The sequence below is a fragment of the Danio rerio genome, chromosome 9 (genome assembly GCF_049306965.1).
Source record: "Danio rerio strain Tuebingen ecotype United States chromosome 9, GRCz12tu, whole genome shotgun sequence".
Taxonomy (NCBI): domain Eukaryota; kingdom Metazoa; phylum Chordata; class Actinopteri; order Cypriniformes; family Danionidae; genus Danio; species Danio rerio.
Window position 1 is genome coordinate 2,470,001 of NC_133184.1, and position 14,415 is coordinate 2,484,415.

A 14,415-nucleotide genomic window follows, 5' to 3' on the forward strand; every position below is an offset into this window, starting at 1 on the left:
AAAACAATTTCTTTATTAAAAGCATTTTTAGCATAAAAAAATATAATATTTCTGTCACAAACCAAGCTATTTGTCATGTCCCAGAGGCACTACTTTGAAATTGCATGTGGAAAAAAGTGAATAAAATACATAGTGTCTAAATTTTTTATTTTCTGTATTACAACTATTTTTTGTGGTCTTTTCTGGTGATAAATACAAAAAATAAAAAAATAGGCTGCAAAGTTATATCCCTCCATATAAACTCAATCCCATCACGCCAGCAATTCTCCACCTATAGCAATTTAGCCTCCACTCTTATATGACATCACAGACTGAAAGTGACATCATTCAGCGCTTTAACAGCATGCTGCAAAAAAAGGCAAGATATATTTTAATTTGTTTACATTTTTTGATGTTTGTTAGTTAAGAAGGTTACAGTCAACACCAATTCAACCCCGTAACGTAAAACTAAGATGGAATATGATTTAATTTTTTTATTTTTATTTCAAAACAATATAACATATCCTTGTTTAATTGCTGCCATGTGGGCCTTCTCCTTTAAACCACACAAGGAGCAGAGGCCGTTTTGTTTTAAAAAACTCAACCCCATCACACTTAACCCTGTTATTTATATATATATATATATATATATATATATATATATATATATATATATATATATATATATATATATATATATATATATATATATATATATATATATGCACACTACACACTTTATGGTTGTATGTAAATGTTCCAAAAATGTGTTATTTGTTCAAAAATAAATAAAAGTGCAGTCAAAAAGTTAGATGTGATTAATTGCATCCAAAAAAAAAAAATTACATATATATATATATATATATATATATATATATATATATATATATATATATATATATATATATATAATGTTTTTTTATGCGATTATTCACTATTAACTTTTTAACTGCACTTTTATTATTATTATTATTATTATTATCATTATATATTATTATTATTATCAACCATTTACACATACATATATATTCAAGCATCCTTCCTTATGGAATGCTATGAAGAAACTGGTATAAGACACTATAAGTATGTTCCCAAATAACATAAATAACTTCAGTTAAAAGATAAAGCACCTTCAACAAAGGGCTTCTCATATTAAATTTTTTTTTTTCTAAAAATATAACAGCTTTAACAAATTAAACAACACAAAAATAAAAAGACTTAAATGCACAAACAATCAAATCAATAATAAATAAATGCAAACCACCAGAAAACATTTTAACCCAATCCCTACATAATGACAGTGCCTCGGTAATGTAGAAGTCCTCATTTTATTCGCCTGAACGAAATCTAAATGTGTAGGGAATGCTTAAAATAACTATTCAATTTCTTTGCATTAACAACATTTTACTCGTCTAAAGAGCATTTTCCCCCTATAAAGAGCCTTTTTGTGCTGATGAAGGGGTCAGTGAGTGTTAAATGTGTAGCAGTGATTCAGAAAGCATCTCTTAAAGCCATTAAGATGCTGCCAGTGAACATAAACATCTCTGAAAGTGGGGGTCCCGCCTGGCTTTAATAGTATACAATAATAGGCCTCATGTATCTAAATGTAAATTGTGTGCCATTAAAGCTGTTAACCCTCACCTCAAGAAACCCCTCGGAGGTAATCGCTTCATCTGAGCACATCAAGCACCATGGGATGCAGAACTGACTAAACATGTTGTTATTAAAATGTTATAAAACACTGATGTCATGGAAGACCTTTTTTGTTTCTAAAACAAACATTTAACAGTGCATTAAGTGGATTTTTCCAAACGATATCGATACTAAATGCATGTAAATAAATATTTATTATGTTTCTAAATTAATTTCAGTAATATTATTGCGTAATATGCGAAATGTTTAGATAATTTATGTACAACACAATAAGGAAAGTAATATTTTCAATGGCTTTTAGTGGCTGTCTTATGAGGCTTCTACTGTGGCTTTGTTGACTAAAGACGAGTGGTTATAACTGGATTTGTATTGTAAATAAATAAATATAACTTATGGCGCACTCACATTAGGAACAGTTGCCTTGAACCGTGCTAAAGCATGATTGTCCCCCATCCCTTCTCCCCCTTGGACTGCAATCACATCGCATTTTTACCTACCAGACCCGAGCACGCTTACATCATCAACGATGCGTCTGTTCAGTTTAACAGAAAGAGAAGCGCTCTCGCTCAGCACAGTAGAGATTGCTTTAGTATTATCGTTTTGTATTATTTTTAGTTGTTTGGGGTGCAGTGACGCGCAGTCAAACATTTTGCCGAACAGATCCACCACTTTTGACGCCAATAAATGATCATAAAAGTCTTCATGCTGCAGGTATTAGGAGGTTTGCTGAAGGTGCAGCTGTCGTGCAGTGAGGGGTTTGCGTCTTTAATAAACTACAACAAATCCTCATGAAACACTCCCCTAAAAGTGACATTGCGTCTTCAGTTTCGGGCTCAGGCACGCTTTGCACTCACACTACAAGCGTACCGCACCAAAGCCCAAGTGAACCACACACCTCGTTTAACCGGGCCAGGGCCAGCCAACTGAACCATGTCTGAGCCCGATTCAGAGCACTCACACTTCACAAACGAACCTGAAACGCACCCGGGCACGGTTCAAATAGTATAGTGTGAGTACACTCTTAAATAAACAAAACTTAACAGTTTTTAGCTTCTACAGGGTATCTGTGGGCTCTTAAAATGTTTTATATTAAAAAAAAATTGGCTTTAAAAAGTCTTAAATTCACTGAAATATTGTGTTGTAGGTCTTAAATCATTTTAAACAGCTCTTAATTTTCCTATGTCCGGGTAAAGCTACCCTATAGAGGCGACACCCAATCACAAGTAATCCATCTCAAAACTTTATATTTAAGTTTTTGTATTTCAAAGAGAGACAATTCACAACATTTTTACTGCAAATTTTTGTAATTAATTAATTAATAAATAAATTATAATCTATTAATAAATTCCCTAATCATGGAAAGAAAACTAAAGCAACACATGCCTTTTCATAATCTTACATTAATACAAAAACTATTTACAGAACTAGCTGCCCCTTTACAGTGTTTCCTCTAGGATTTTTACCAGCTGTGGCGGCAGGCCTTTTCTTCTCAGATCTACCAACTACCTATGGCGTTATTTCAATGACAAATGTCGTGAGCAGAGTATTACAAGTCTAGATCGCATTTATGTAATAGCCACAAAAGCCAGTGCACAAAACTTCTTGCACGCCCCCTCAAATAGGAATAAGAATTAATATAGCGGAAACCATGCATTAGACAAAATCATTCATGTTTAGCCCTGTTTGAGTCTAAAATTTCATTCATAATGGTCTTAAAAGGGTCTTAAAAAAGTCTTAAATTTGACTTGGAGAAACCTGCAAAAACGCTGTTCCATGATCGCACAGTTGTTCCACGTATATCTGTTCATCAACAGAACTCCGCCCCCTTTTTTATTTATACTTTACAAGACACGCCCCTTACTGCTGATTGGCTGCAAGTGTATTTTGTAGCAATGCATAGGATTTTTAGCCAACAAAAATCAAATACGAAATGTCCAGCAAAGCTGGTAAAATGACGTCTCTCAAACTTTCAAAGTCATTTTATTAACTCAAAGTTATTAAGGTCATTCAAAAAGTGTCTAAATGCAAAACAAAAATTACATAATAGATCATTATTACAAAGCATTTATTTGGTTTGAGCTTTTGACAAAGTACACTACCTAACAAAAGTCTGTTCGTCTGTTCGACTTGACTTCTTGTTGATCTTTTGGAAAGTGTCAGAAGGTCGATTTTTCCCATCAATCAGACCTACTGGAACCCCCATAGAGCCAAGATTCTCACAGAAATCAGTCAAGTTTGGTGAAAGAAAAATCATGGTTTGGTGTTGCATTCAGTTTGGGGGTGTGCGGGAGATCTGCAGGGTTTTCATTTCAATGCATTTCTAGTAAAAGCGTTTTTCAAAAATAGCTTGGTGCTTCTATAAAATGTGATGTTCTCGAAAGAACTGTGTTTTCTTAGTGGAAAGGACATTGTAATGAAGCTTTTTCCACTTTAAAGAGTTTGCTGCACAGTGGAACGTTTCCATGGGTGATGAAAGTTCTTCATGAGGCCACAGATGCCCGTAAACAAGCTTTATATTTAGACATGATTAATTTTCTTTTAAAGGAGCTGTGAAGGTAGTCGACACGCTGGCAGTGAAGATTCAGGCCTCGTTTACACTAGTGCGTTTTAGTTTTAAAACGGCGTTTTAGAATGAAAGCGATCCGCGTCCACACTCGCGTTTTACCCAGCGTTTCTGAACTGCTCTCCGTCCACACCAAAACGCTGAAAACGCACATCACGTGACCACACACACACACACTTTGGCAATCGCTGGAGCCCATCTACCCAGATGAGAGCTCTGCTAGTCGGACTTCTCATCAAGCATCTCCCGCTGGATCTAATCTCACTATATTTATTAAACGGGATATTTCATTCCTCTTGTTGTCTTTATCTAACGACATATTCCCTGACTTTGGTCATTGGATTCTATTACTTGTTCTCAGGTAACGTGTTTTGGCTGAGCGCAAAGATAAGTTAATGATTAATGTAAGCACGTAGCCTATTCTGTATATTGACTGATCGCTTGCCTTTATTTCCTATAATGTATAAACTTAATGTATGTTATACTTTTATAATGGCCATTATCGATTATTAAAACTGATATTCAGAAAAAGAGAGGGTGTGTTTCGTATTTTCACTGAAATTGAAAGGAGACAGTTGTTATCGGCTCCGTTTTGTTATAAATATGCACACAGTGAAGATGACGCTCATGCAGCACGACGCCTCAACATTTCTGCTGTCTGTTTAGTTGTTAATATTAAAATAAAAATAGGCAGTTCCTTATATCAAGTTTACATTTTATTGTTGAGAAAGTGAAACAACGTAGCCAAGGTGATGTGAATGAAGTTATAAAGTACACTGTTCCCTGTGAAGATTGACGCGTGTCCTCGGTATGTTTTCCATATCAAACTGAGAAGAAGAGATGCAGCCTTGATCAAACTTGCGAAGTCTGAACTTACACGGAGAAGATGCAGGACTGAACTGTGTGTGTTAGGCTACTTAATATTGAGGAAAAGCCCCAATCAGAGAGGCGAATGTCTGCAGCCCCGCCTCCGTTTTCAGATGTCTCCGTCTTTCCCCATCCACACTGAGACGGAGCAGCAGCGTTTCAGAATGAAAACGGCCTCTCCAGCGTTTTCGAAACGCTCCGTTTTCGGCGCTCGAGAACTCCGGCGTAGTGTGGACGGATAACGTAACCGTAGCAAAACTTATGCGTTTTCAAACTAAAACGCACTAGTGTAAACGGGGCCTCAGATTTGTGAAAGTCGAGCAAGCTGCTGGTGTTAATGGCTGACTGTGATGCATACGCCCTGCTGTTTATGAGTGTGATGTCATTTGTGTGCTGTTAAAGCTGTGAACCCAGTGTGTGTGTGTGTGTGTGTGTGTGTGTGTGTGTGTGTGTGTGTGTGTGTGTGTGTGTGTGTGTGTGTGTGTGTGTGTGTGTGTGTGTGTGCGTGCGTGCGTGTGTGTGTGTGTGTGTGTTCTGATGGGGAGATGTTCTGGTTTGAGTGTTTAGTTCCTCTTCCTGCAGATGTAGGCCAGCTTCTGTTCACTCCACAGGCTAATGAGCATTCGGATCTACATGAACACACACTGACCTATATGAGCTCCACAAACACACACACACACGAACATTCCATATTTCATCTTCTAGAAAGAGACGCAGGGTATTAAAACAATATCCCTCAACTTCCACACATGCTACAGGCGGCACGGTGGCTCAGTGGTTTGCACTGTGGCCTCACGGCAAGAAGGTCGCTGGTTCGAGTCCCGGCTGGGTCAGTTGGCATTTCTGTGTGGAGTTTGCATGTTCTGCCCGTGTTGTTGTGGGTTTCCTCTGGGTGCTCCAGTTTCCCCCACAGTCCAAACACATGCTCTATAGGGGAATTAGCTGTAGTGTATATGTGTGAATGAGTGTGTATGGGTGTTTCGCAGTACTGGGTTGCAGCTGGAAGGACATCCACTGTGTATAATATATGCTTGAATAGGTGGCTGTTCATTCCTCTGTGGCGACCCCTAATGAATAAGACTAATCCAAAGAAAAGTGAATGAACGACTGACTAAAATAAGTCAAAATAAACAAAACACAATAAAATAGAAATATTTGAAATAAAAAACCCATATTAAGTTTATCTCCGTTGCGGGATGTTTTCGTGGTCGCTTGTTTGTGTGTGTCTGAATGGTTTATTTATAGACTAATGTGAGCGACACACATTTTCATGAAGCGCCTTGATGAATAATGCATGAAGATATTTTGAAAGCTGCTTTCCGAGACTCTTCTCATGCTACTCTATCCAGATCTTCTCCTCTTATTGTTTTCTTTCACTCAATTCAATTCGATTCAAAAAAGCTTTATTAGCATGACTTGTCAGGTATTGCCAAACCATAGCACATTACATAAACAATGAACAAGGTAATGATTATACATCACATACAGTATATACAGTGGGTGAGGGGGGTATCCAACATGTCATATTTTTTTAATAATGTTTCTAAAGAAGCTGTTGACATGGAATTGAACCAGATTTTGGTGAAAACCCAAACAATACAAGCATAAAAATAAAACAAAACAAAAAAATCTGAAAAAATGAGTGTAATAAGAATGTAATAGCACAAGGAGAAAGCACTTAAATGTGTTTAATACTTTATTTAAAAGTCTTTTATTAATGATGGCAGCTTAAAGACGCCTCTCATATGGAGAAGGAAGTCACATGCGCTGCTCAGGTGTGAGTTTCTCACAGACTTCATCAGAGTGTCAAAATCTTGATGCTTCTGTGGGTCTCGTCTATCAAATCTGAGCTTTATTTAGTATTCTCTATTGGATTCGTATCAGGTGATTGGCTGGGCCATTCTACAGCTTGATTTTCTTTTTCTGAAAGCATCTGAGAGTCTCCTTGGCTGTGTTTTGGATCATTGTCTTGCTGAAATGTCCACCCTGGTTTCATCTTCATCCTCCTGCTGATGTAGATGTTGGACTGAAGCAGCCGATGTTCATTTACACTGAGGAAGGGCAGAGGGTTGCTGAAGAAATACTAAGAGATTTCAGCAGCTGTCTGGGCTTTCACTGCCGAACTACACCTCCCTTTCTTCATGTGTTCAATAATTCTTCCCTGCGTCGTTTCATTTTATTACACATAACTTCATTCGTGATCTAATTAGATTATTTTTCTTTGCATATATGGATTTCTTTGGTCGTCACCAACGTCTGGTGAAAATTTTAAGTCCCTTTAAAAATATGCTGACGTGTTCAGTACTTATTTTCCCTACTGTCGTCGTGTTATGTACTGTGCTCTCTCTCTCGTCTTCTCTCCTTCTCAGTCTCTCTCTTTCTCGTACTCTGTCTCTCAATTCAATTCAGCTTTAATATAGCTTTATTGGCATGACAAATATAAAAGAATGTCGACACAGTAATAACAGGAAGCATTTCATACTTACAGTACAACAAGGGGCTCTGTCATACACCCAGCACAATAAGGCACAAGATGTGCATGGCGCATTTTGTTGCTTTTTCCATTTGGGGTGTCAAAATTAATTGTTTCTTCGGTGCACCACGATGCAGACACGGACAATTTGGTATCGGTTCATTAATAATCATAACCGGTTATTATGTACTGACTTCATTTATCTCCTATGCGCTCTGTCGCGAGGGAGGTGAGCGCGAGTATTTACAACACCCAGACAATTCAATTCAATTCAGCTTTATTTGTATAGCGCTTTTACAATGTAGATTGTGTCAAAGCAGCTTCACATAAATGGTCATAGTAACTGGAAGAGCGTGGTTCAGGTTTTAGTGTTTAAGTTCAGTTCAGTTCAGTTTAGCTCAGTTCAGTGTGATTTAATCATTACTGAGAGTTCAAACACTGAAGAGCAAATTCATCGATGCGTAGCTCTACCAATCCTGAACCATGCGAGGCAGTGGCGACAGCGGAGAGGGAAAAAAAACTTCACCTGATGGGAGTGAAGAAAAAAAACCTCGAGGGAACCAGACTCAGTTGGGCACGACCATTTTAATTTCTCCGCTGGCCAAAAGACAACAACTCAGGGCCGGCCCGTGGCATAGGCACCATAGGCAAATGCTAAGGGCGCTGTACATCCAGGGGGCGCCAGAAAAGAGCGCGGTTCAGTTGGTTTTGTTTTCGATATTCCTGACACACATTCAGTTAACGTTGTAGACGGCAATAACTCAAAAACCTCTTACCCTAAAAAGATCTAAAGTGTTTTCCTACAAAAAGACAAAACTGGTTATGTTTCACAGCTGTCTTTCTTTTTTTTTTTTGCTTGACATTACGAGCACTGCTCCGTTTAAGCCCTCACAATATGTGTTAAGCCGGGAGAGCTCGCGCTGACAGGAGCTCTCAGTAAGGGACCGTCGGAAAAGTGCTTCTTTTTTTTTTATTTTTTTTTTTACGTTTTTCTGCTCCGCTCAGCGCGAGCTCTCCCTGTTGCGAGGGCTTAAGTGTGTGTGTGTGTTTGTTTGTTTGATGCTGTCTATGTTTGTGAATGTGTTTGAATGAGAGACAGTGTGGTGCTGTGTGTCTGTGTGTTTATACAGGCAGCTCCCCTAAAATATAATGTTGTATATGAAAAGCATCGTTAATGCACCGAGATATCGAATTGAACTGAATCGAAGGCATGATAATCGTAACCGAACCGAACTGTGAGACCAATATAGGTTCACACCTCTAATTTTCAGACCAGCGCAACCCTAATTTTCACGTTTTGCACCATGTTGTATAAATAGCAAATCCATTTGCCCCACTTTGTAGACTCATGTATGTGCTGGTCTATAAAGGAGGTGTGTTAAGCCGCATTGTTGGTGCGTTGCCGTATTGAGGAACTGAAATAGACAGCGCCATTCACCAACTAAAAGCTGCTCTAAAGTCCAGAACAGAGCGCAATAGTTATTGGCCTATGCAGGTCCAAATGCTTACACATTACTTACTTAAACAGGATGAACAGCAATACACAAATAACTTTACAGATGGAAACAAAGGATTAAAATATTTTAAAAATGATTAATTTATAGAGAAATATAAACACCACTGCCTCCTGCCTCACCTCAGGGGGCTTTTTCAGTTTATTCATGACAATCTGCATCAGTATAATGTTATTATCATTAGCAGTATTATTTATTATATGCATATTTATATTTGTTTCAACAAACACAAGTGTACAACCTGTGGGGTTTTGGAGGCGTCTGCATCACCATATGGTGCATCAGAACTGGACGTGTGTTTGGATATAACTCAGGTTTATCAGCACACTTTGTTATTACTGTTATTTATTCGTTTGCTGGAAATTAGAACTGAATTTAGAAATAGTTTTGAATCAAATCTTTGTGCTTAACAAACAAAAGTAAATATGTCGGCTAATGCAGTGGTTCCCAACCTTAATCCCAACACGCCCTGAGAACTAGACTATTCGCTTAGATCAGTAAACAAGAGCCCGAAATGAGAAAAGGGAAAAAATAAATAAATAAAAACAAATACAATATTTATTTAAAAAAATGTCAAACTGTATTCATATTCTACATGTCATCATGATAAAATTCTCTCAATTCAATTCTCTCTCTCTCTCTCTCTCTGTGTGTAAAGGCAGCAGAAAGTAGGGCAGTGAAATCTCATTTGATGTGGAGATTTGCATTGAGTCTTCTTTCTTCAGTGTTTTGTCTGCAAGGGGCTTCTTTTGGGCTGTGTGCCCGCGTCTCAGTGTGTGTGTGTGTGTGTAGTGCCACAAACCCCCCCTCGGCCAGATCCATCATGGCAGTGGCTGAAAACAAAGCTGGCACGTCTTTATAATGAGAGCAGGCCTGAGAGCTCACAACCAGCTCCACTTCACACACACATACATACACACACACACACAGATTAACATGCAGAGCTCGTAGCAGCGCTTGGTCACTGTGTGTGTGTGTGTGAGGGGGAATTTCAGGATACAGAAACAGCAGAAGGATGCATTTATAGTGCATTAGATATTCCTGTTATATATTTATAAGGCTAAGAATACACTTCTGTGGGGGAATTTGAGGATACAGAGGAAATAATGCATCTGCAGGAGAAAGTGTGTTTATAGTGTTATAGTTATTAATGATATATCATATTTATAATGCTTCAAATAAATAGTTTTGTTTGATTTGAAACCACAGATACTTGTTTATCTAAATAATAGTTATAATAATAATAATAATAATAAACTGTATATTTAACAATCCACATTTTAAGATAAAATGATAATAATAATAATAATAAACAAATGTAACAATCAACATTTTTGGATAAAACAATAATAACAAATAATAATACAATGCAGATGGATTTATAGTGCATTATTGCTAATATATCATATTCATAATCAACTTTTAGGGTATAATAATAATAATAATAATAATAAATAACAATAACTAGCAATCAACATTTTAGTAAAAATTGCAATAACACTAATAATAATAATAACAACAATAAACTGTGTATTTAACAATCAACATTTTTGGAAAAAACAGTAATAATAATAAAAAGTTAACAATAAATGTAACAATTAACATTTTAGGATAAAACAATAACATAATTAATAATAATAATAATATTAATAATATAAACAGTATATTTAACAATCAGCATTTTAGGATAAAATAATAATAAAAAGAACAATAAATATAACTATCAACATTTTAGGATAAAACAGTGATAATTGTTTATTAATTGTATTGATTATTATTAATTATTATTATTATTAATCATAATAATAATAAACAATACATAACAATAACAATCAACATTTTAAGGAAAAACAATAATAATAATAATAATAATAATAATAATAAACAGTATATTTAACAATCTGTATTTTAGGATAAAATAATAATTTTAAAAATTACAATAAATGTAACAATCAACATTTTAAGATAAAACAACAACAACAACAGTAATAATAATAATAATAATAATAATAATATAAACAGTATATTTAACAATCAACATTTTAGGATAAATTATATTTAAAAAAAACTAACAATAAATGTAACAATCAGCATTTTAGGATAAAACACTAATAATAATAATAATAATAATAAAAATAATATTAATAATAAACAATAATAAATACAGATGCATTAATCGTGCAGTATTGATAATGTGTCATATTCATAATGCATAGGATAAGTTTGTTTTCATTTTAGTTTGTTTAATTTGTAAACAGAGATACTTGTCCCTCTATGATGTTAGGTATAAAGTACACCCAGGAGACTGTTATCTTAGAATAAGCTGATACAGCATACACTAACCTGCACAGTCACTAGATGGCACCAAAACAGTCAAAAACAGCAGCGTGACGGGCAAGCATAGAAATATAAATTGTGCGATGGGTGTTATTCAGTGGTTGTTTTCTGGGATAAACATACATTAGTATGCCGCAACTGACTGTATTCCAGACAGCCGCATAATAATGAACATTACCATGTATTGAGTAAATGATTAATGTAGTGACTGTGGTGTAAGCAGAATGTTGCATTATAAGAAACTGATGCACATCTCTGGTGTCTGTTAATCCAATTTTGTTTTCAGTAATTAGATAGACCTTTACAGTCTTTACACTTCATTGCTTCATGCTTTTTCAAGCATTACGAATGCATTATAATGCTTTTTGCACATTATTGTTGTGAACTACTAGTAAAACGGTTTAAAAAAGCACAGTACTAGACAAAAGATAAACATTGAATAAAATGAAGTATATTAAAAGTAACTTTTATTTCAGCTGCTTGCCATGACCAAGTAAAATAAGCACAATTAAATAACTGGTGGGGGTCACCTCTACACCCCTGTGCTGAACAGGACAGACTGCATGTATTATATTCTTGGCCTCTATTATCATCTGTCTCCTCCGCTTATCATAAAGCTCGCTCTTCTCTCTCAGAAATAATTACAGTTCTGCATGGCTGCGGTCTCAGGACCACCGAAGCGCTCAAGGGACTCTTTTTAATCACCCCATCTTCACTAGAAGAGCCGGCGCATAATTCACTCTTCAGATTACTCTTCATTCTGATTCCACCAGTCTAAAGGACCAAAAAAATGTAGCGCTGCTTATTGTTTGAAGGTTAAAAAGGGAAGCAGACCACAGCTGCTGATTATATTTGGAAGCCGCAATGTAGCGTTCAGCTTTTAATATTTAACGTTATTATTATTATTTTTAAATTTCTTTAATTCTTACTTTTTTGCTGTAATTTTATATTATTGATGTTTTAGGATGCACTGAAGCATTTCTTGGCGTTATTATTTTAGTTTTTAAAAATATGCATTGAAGCATTTCTAAATGATCGATTTTAGAAACTGTAAAATTATCCACCAATTGGCACCAACATAAAGTAAACGATTAGTCGAAAACAATATACAATATCATGCTAAAATAGTTTTTTTTTTTTTTTTTTTTTGGTTTATTAAAAAAAAACTTTTTTTGAGTAGTATACACTCACCGGCCACTTTATTAGGTACACCTGTCCAACTTTTCTTTACGCAAATTTCTAATCAGCCATTCACATGGCAGCAACTCAATGCATTTAGGCATGTAGACATGGTCAAGACGATCTGCTGCAGTTCAAATCGAGCATCAGAATGAGGAAGAAGGCTGATTTAAGTGACTTTGAACGTGGCATGGTTGTTGCTGCCAGACGGGCTGGTCTGAGTATTTCAGAAACTGCTGATCTACTGGGATTTTCACACACAACCATCTCTAGGGTTTACAGAGAATGGTCTGAAAAAGAGAAAATATCCATTGAGCAGCAGTTCTGTGGGCGCAAATGCCTTGTTAATGCCAGAGGAGAATGGCCAGACTGGTTCCAGCTGATAGAAAGGCAACAGTAACTCAAATAAGCACTCGTTACAACCGAGCTCTGCAGAAGAGCATCTCTGAACACACAACACGTCCAACCTTGAGGCGGATGGGCTACAGCAGCAAAAGAGCACACCGGGTGCCGCTCCTGTCAGCTAAGAACAGGAAACTGAGGCTACAATTCACACAGACTCACCAAAACTGGACAATAGAAGATTGGAGAAACGTTGCCTGCTCTGATGAGTCTCCATTTCTGCTGACACATTCGGATGATCGGGTCAGAATTTGGCGTCAACAACAGGAAAGGATGAATCCATCCTGCCTTTTATCTGGTTCAGGCTGCTGGTGGTGGTGTAATGCTGTGGGGGAGATTTTCTTGGCACACTTTGGGTCCATTAGTACCAATTGAGCATCGTGTCACCGCCACAGCCTACCTGAGTATTGTTGCTGACCATGTCCATCCCTTTATGAGCACAGTGTCTCCATCTTCTGATGGCTACTTCCAGCAGGATAACGCACCATGTTATAAAGCGTGAATCATCTCAGACTGGTTTCTTGAACATGACAATGAGTTCACTGCACTCAAATGGCCTCCATAGTCACCAGATCTTAATCCAATTGAGCACCTGTGGGATGTGGTGGAACGGGAGATTGGCATCATGGATGTGCAGCCGACAAATCTGCAGCAACTGTGTGATTCAACTGCAAAATCTTGTTGAATTTATGCCACCAAATAATTAAGGGGGTTCAACCTGGTACTAGTAAGGTGACCGGTGAGTGTATGACATGTACAACATAATTTAAATAAAAAATGTAGGATGTTTAATGTATATTTTAATTTTATATATAATTATTATATTATATATATATAATTATTCTTGCATAAATTTTCACATTTTATGTAGATTGTTAAAATTTTTATGTTATGTTTTTGTTTGATGGATTCAGCATTTATAGATTTATTTGTTTCAGCATAAAACAAATTCATTAAATTTCAATTCATAAAAAGTTTAAAAATGAATGTCTTCTATGAAATGCTTTTTTCAGAAATTCTGTTTTAATAGTTTTCATTCATTTAGTTTTTAGAATTTAATACTGATATAATTAAAAATGCTTCTTTAGTAAAATACAGTGTACGTTTTGATTAAATATGGCGTTTTAATTAACATAAATTTAAAAATATTAGTTGAAAATTAGTTGAAAATCAACATGACAAACAACAAAAATACATACAGTGAAAAAAACACTACGGATGCATGTTAATATAGGCAAGGCAAGGCAAGTTTATTTATATAGCACATTTCATACACAGTGGCAATTCAAAGTGCTTTACATAAACGAGAATAAAAGAAACAAGTAAAATAAAAATAAAAACAAATAATAAAAATGCGTCAAAACAAAACATAAAAACAGGTAAAATGTGAAATAAAAGAATGAAAAAGAAAAAACATAATAGTGCAATCTGTCGGACGCAGCACAGTG

General features: G+C 35.9%; 1 protein-coding gene across 1 annotated transcript in view; it reads left to right on the forward strand.

Moving 5' to 3' along the window:
* Positions 1-14,415, forward strand: part of chn1 (chimerin 1) — a 96,563-nt gene that overhangs the window by 70,635 nt on the left and 11,513 nt on the right.